Source organism: Rhinolophus sinicus, chromosome 8 (assembly GCF_057876585.1).
Source record: "Rhinolophus sinicus isolate RSI-liver-muscle chromosome 8, RSI-T2T, whole genome shotgun sequence".
NCBI lineage: Eukaryota > Metazoa > Chordata > Mammalia > Chiroptera > Rhinolophidae > Rhinolophus > Rhinolophus sinicus.
In genome coordinates this window covers 37,157,776-37,163,861 of record NC_142508.1, presented here as the reverse complement: position 1 = coordinate 37,163,861, position 6,086 = coordinate 37,157,776, and positions in this window count along the sequence as shown.

Below are 6,086 nucleotides of genomic sequence, written 5' to 3'. Positions count from 1 at the left end.
GTGGACATCTGTATTAACGTCTCTTGGATATATACTTAGGAGGAGAATTGCTAGATCATGAGGTAACTCTGTCTGGGGAGCTGCTAGTCTGTTTCCCAAAGCAGCTGCCCTATTTTACATTCCTATCAGCTGTTTATGGGGGTTCTGATTTCTCTGTGTCCTCACCAACATTGTTACTATCTGACATTTTTATTCTAGCCATCCTTGTGTGTGTGAATTGGTTCCCCACTGTGGTTTTGATTTGCACTTCTCTGATGCATAATGGTGTTAATATTTTCATGAGTTTTTTTGGCCATTTGTATATCTTTTTTGGGAAATGTCTATTCAGATCCTTTGCCCATTTAAAAAACTTTTGTTTTTTGTTATTGAATTGTAAGACTTCTTTATATATTCTATTTTTTAACATTTAAAAAAATTTTTTGATTTATTTGTGTTTTTATTTATTTAAATGTGACTCCAAGTCAAGTAGTTTTTTCAACCTAGTTGTGGAGGGCGCAGCTCACAGTGGCCCATGTGGGGATCAAACCAGCAACCTTGTTGTTAAGAGCACCGCACTCTAACCATCTGAGCTAACTGGCTGCCCCTACATATTCTATTTTTTTAAAGTTGTTTCTTTGGAGCTTACATATATGTTTGAATTGAGCAGAATCAGATTCAGATTTATACTAGCTTAATTCCAACGAGATAGAAAATCCTTACTCATATATAGCTCTACTCCCTTTTCTCCCTTTCTGTGGTATTATTGTTATATATGTATTAATGTTTCAAACCCCAATACACATTATTATCATTAATACTTTACCATCTGTTGTCATTCCTTAGCCCAATACAGCTTTTCTCTCACCCACCTTCTTTGTGTTGTTATAGGTAAATATATTACAGTAAGTAATATCATTGATAGATTCTGTGACTTTAAGCCAAACAATATATAATGAAACCAATTTTGCCATAAACTAACTGATATAAAAAGAGTTAAGTTCCTATGGCATCTCATCAATGTTATAATGAATGACCTGCCGTACATGTCTACGTGTTATAGGCCCAACAACACATTTACGTATATACACACTCATATAGGGTGCCAAAAAAATGTATACACATTTTAAGAAAGGAAAACACTGTATTAATTGTAATACTCAATATATACCAATAACAAACGATGAATACAAATCATGTTTGACTTCTGCAATTACAAGAGGTGCTCAAAGCGTTTACCATCAGCATCCAGACACTTCTGATTATAGTGAACTACTGCTTGAGCATAGATAACATCTCTTAAAATGTGAATATATATTTTTTGGCACCCCCGATTTATATATAGATATATAGATATATATAGATTTATATATATATATATATATATATATATATATATATATATATATATACACACACACAATTGCTTTTAAAAGTGTTAAGAGAATAAAGGGAAAAAAACTGTGCATGTATACTTTTATAATTACATAATAACCTTTGCTAGTTTTTTACTATGAATTTGCATTACCATCTGGAATCACTTTTCTTTCAGCCTGAAGAACTTCCTTTTAGTATTAGTTATAAAACAGATCAACTAGCAACAGAATCCTCTCAGTTTTTGTTTATCTGGGTATTTCTTTATTTTGCCTTCACTTTTGAACGATAGCTTTGCTAGGTATAGGATTCTTGGTCAACACTTTTCATTCTTTGAGCACTTTGAATTTGTTATACCACTGCCTTCTGGCCTCAATCTTTTCTGCTGAGAAGTCAGCTATTTATCTTATTGGGGTTTCTTTGCATGTGAAAAGTCATTTTTCTCTTTTCTGCTTTCAAGATTTTCTCTTTGTCTTTGACTCTTCAAAGATGTGTCTGGTTGTGGGTCTCTTCATATTTATTCTATTTGAGCTCATTGAGCTTCCTAGATGTGTAGGTTAGTGTAATAAATTGGGATGTTTTCAGCCATTTTTTCTTCAATTTTTTTCCTGTTCCTCCCTCTCTCTCCTCTCCTTCTGGTACTCCCATTATGCATATGTTGGTCTGCTTAATAACAGCAATAGTTGCTACCAAATGATGTATAATGAAACCAATTTTACCATAACCTTTATTTGTTAGAGACCTCCTACACATGGGTTCAATATTTAAAAATACAGAATGACTAGGAGAAAGCAGTTGCTTATTTATCATGTCAATTCTTTTAGCTTTCCTATGTTTTAAAATACTTAAAGTATAAAGGGGTGCACGGGAATTTTTGGGTTATGAACCACTCTGTGTCTTGGTTGGGATGGTGGTTATGCAATGTATGTATTTGTTAAAACCCTAGAACTGCACTGAAAAGAGTGAATTTTTTTTGTATGCAGAAATCTTAAAAATAGTTAAAGTAGTTTTTTCCTTTTTTTCTCATATTAAGGATACAGATTTGACAACCTTAAATTTAAAAGCTTTGTGTATAAAAAACAACTCACACTAAAAATAAAAGTGAAGAAATAGACTTGAGAAAAATTGTACCTCATGTGACAGAAATAGCATTAATAATGTCATCATGTAAAGTGACAGAAAAGGGAACAAAACTGTTGGGTTCCAGGAGGCAAGTAGGCAAAAGACATGAAGAGACAGTTCACAAAAGAGGGAATATATAGTAAGTAACCAACGATTCCAGGAAGATATTCTATCACACAGGAAATCAAAATCATTCCAATAAGTCAATAACCAGGGGAAATTTTTTTTAACAAGAAGAGCAAAGCTGGTGGGTGAGGCTGAGATGGATTCTCTCCTGCCCTGTTGTACGTCCTCGAATCCTCAGGGTCTTCTTTGGGGTCCACTTCTGGGAACCCAGAGAAGTAAACCTAAACATGGAAAAATAAAAGCCTTATCCCCAAAGGAGTCATTTGCAGCACTACTTATAATAATAAAACATGTGGTGGTGGCGGAACAATTTAAATTGGTCCTGAGAAGGAATTGGGTAAGTATGTCACAATTATTGTGTTAAGACACACAAACCCAGGGAAAGGCGCCGGGACTGGCAGGCAAAGATGTAAGAATGAGGCTGGCCAATCCAGTCTGGTAATTAATGGAGTTTATTAAAGGAAACTTACATATGAGGCATGTCTTGGGCAGCTGCAAGATGAAATAGATCGCACGCTGCTTAGCAGGAGATGGAGAATTACATAGGGCAAGGCGTGGTAGTCACAGGTACTAGTCCGTAAATGCCAGCAGGTACGGGAAATTACTTCACATGCTTGACCAGGTCAGGACAATGTCCAGAAACCAGTATGTAGCACAAGACAGAGGCGGGGTGCTGGTTTATGTCAGAACGAACATGACTATCATCAGACAGTCTCTAAGGGGGGTTTACAGTAAGCAATCTCCATTCTGGCCTGGGTCCAGCTCACGAGTTAGAGGCCATGTCATGGCACAGTCTCTCCTCCACATAGTGCATGGGGTACTATGATTTTTAAAGGTTGAAGAATATGTAGCAGCAGGGGAAGTACTTAATTCTAGAAATGAATTATACAAAACAAGGCTACCTGCTTGAGTATACCATTTAGGATGTCACCACTTCAAGAAGCAATCCCAATATCTAAGTAGAGCATAGCCTGGTGAGGACGTTTATCATTTTACTAGCTGCCCCCAGTATTCCCCTTAAAAAAAGGAACTGGCTTTGATAAAGGAGGGCATCAAAAAGGTAACATATTTGATTTGGTCAATTCTTAGAAGTACATTATCCCTCACCTTGACCCCTCTGAAACTGGGTGACCTCTCCCAATGGCTGGCACTGCACCAGTACCCATGGTGAAGCGTGAACACCGGCAGAGGGGGTGTCTGCAGCCTAGAAGAAAATCCTGCAGATGAGAGTGGGGTACCTTGAGTCCCTGGGAACAGACTTGGTCTGCATGCGGCGGAGGGATTAGTGGTCGATAAGTTGTGTTTAGAAATGTTCTGGAAACAGAAATCAATAATAGGCTAGGGCACGGAATTGCAACTTACTGAAGAGCCCAATCGTAATGATTTTTACTTCTCACATGTCATCTTTAAAGAAAGGCTGCCTCACCACAGCTAGATCAGGGTCTAGTTCAAGGTTGGAAAAAACATGGCACATGCCTGTTTCTGTACAGCCTCTGCATGTAAAGAATGGTTTTCACATTTTAAAGTGATTGAACAAAAATCAAAAGAACAATATTCATGATGTGTGAAAATTATATAAAATTCAAAATTCAGTGTCCATAAAGTTGTAGTGGCACACAGCCATACCCACTCACCTGTTATCTATGTAATTGCTTTCCACAATGCAGGATTGAGTAGTTACCATACAATTTGAGTGGCCCACAAAGCTGAAAATATTTATTCTCAACACTTACAGAAAAAGTTTGCACACCCCTGATCTAGATGGCACCCAGGAGGGTATTGTTTAGAAATATATGAACATCAATGATTCGGAGTCAAAAGTGATCCACCCCTCAAAACATTCTAATTTGTGGGGCTGGCCCGGTGGCTCAGGTGGTTGGAGCTCCGTGCTCCTAACTCCGAAGGCTGCCTGCCGGTTTGATTCCCACATGGGCCAGTGGGCTCTCAACCGCAAGGTTGCCAGTTCGATTTCTCAACTCCCTCAAGGGATGGTGGGCTCCGCCCCCTGAAACTAAAGATTGAACACGGCACCCTGAGCTGAGCTGCCTCCCGGATGGCTCAGTTGGTTGGAATGCGTCCTCTCAACCACAAGGTTGCCGGTTCGACTCCCACAAGGGATGGTGGGCTGCGCCCCCTGCAACTAGCAATGGCAACTGGACCTGGAGCTGAGCTGCGCCCTCCACAACTAAGACTGAAAAGGCAACAATTTGAAGCTGAACGGCACCCTCCACAACTAAGATTGAAAGGACAACAACTTGACTTGGGAAAAAAAAGTCCTGGAAGTACACACTGTTCCCCAATAAAGTCCGGTTCCCCTCCCCAATAAAATCTTAAAAAAACACACAAAAACATCCTAATTTGTAATATATATATATATATATATATATATATATATATATATATATATATAAAATAAATAAATGCATTATATAATACAATACATAATATATGAGACAATTACAAATGTAAACACTGACAGAATTTATTTTGTGTGTATTAAGGAACTATTATTTTTAGGTATGATAATGCTATTACACATTTTAAAGTTCTTTCTTTTAGAGATGTAAGTCGAAATACTGAAATAAAATGATACATCTGAAATTTGCTTCCAATTTATCTGGTTGGGGGAGAATGCGTGGGAATATAGATGAAACAGGATCGTGGAAGTTGAGTACTAGGTACATGCAAGAGTTATTACACTATTTTGACTATTTTTGTATGTGTTTGAAGAATTTTCCATAGTAAAAAAAATTTCTAACAACAAAAAAGCAACCAGGAAGAAAGTTTTCAAATACTTTAACCTATTTCACTTACATTTTCCTTTTGAGCATACACAAAATTCATCTATCGGAGATCTTTTAAATATAAAGTAAAACTCAGAGTGGTAAGAAGCATTGTGTTATGTTGTATAGGTTCTGCCTTTTCTTTCTTCGTGGTACCCATAAAAATGGTATGTCCTAGAGTCCGTGGAATGCAGCCTTTGAAACACTCTGCAGAAGAAACCATCCTGTTAAATACAAGAGCTGACCAGTTTGAGCACCTATTGTATGTCAGGCACTGTTGTAGTGCTTTGCATGTATGAACTAATTTCATCAACACAACAGCCTTGGCAATCTCAGAAAGAGAAGAGAGGGGAGTGGGGAGACAGGATTGAGGGCCCTGCATGCCAGGGACGAGCTTGGGGCTTTTTAGGAGCAGAGTCCCATGTAGTTCTCCCACAAACTGTCTTTGCAGCTCCCTACATCCTCAGTTGTATGAATCTACAGTGACCACAAATTCAAGGGCCACCAGCATGATCTGTGGGGCGATGAAGACTTTAAACATTGAGCTGGGATAGTCAAAGCTTAATTCATTACTGCCCTGTCTTAGTCCATTCGGGCTCCTACAACAGAATTCCACAGACTGGGGACTTAGAAACAACATAAATGTGTTTCCCATATTTTTGGAGACGGGCAAGTCTAGGATTAAGGCAGCTGGCAGATTAGGTG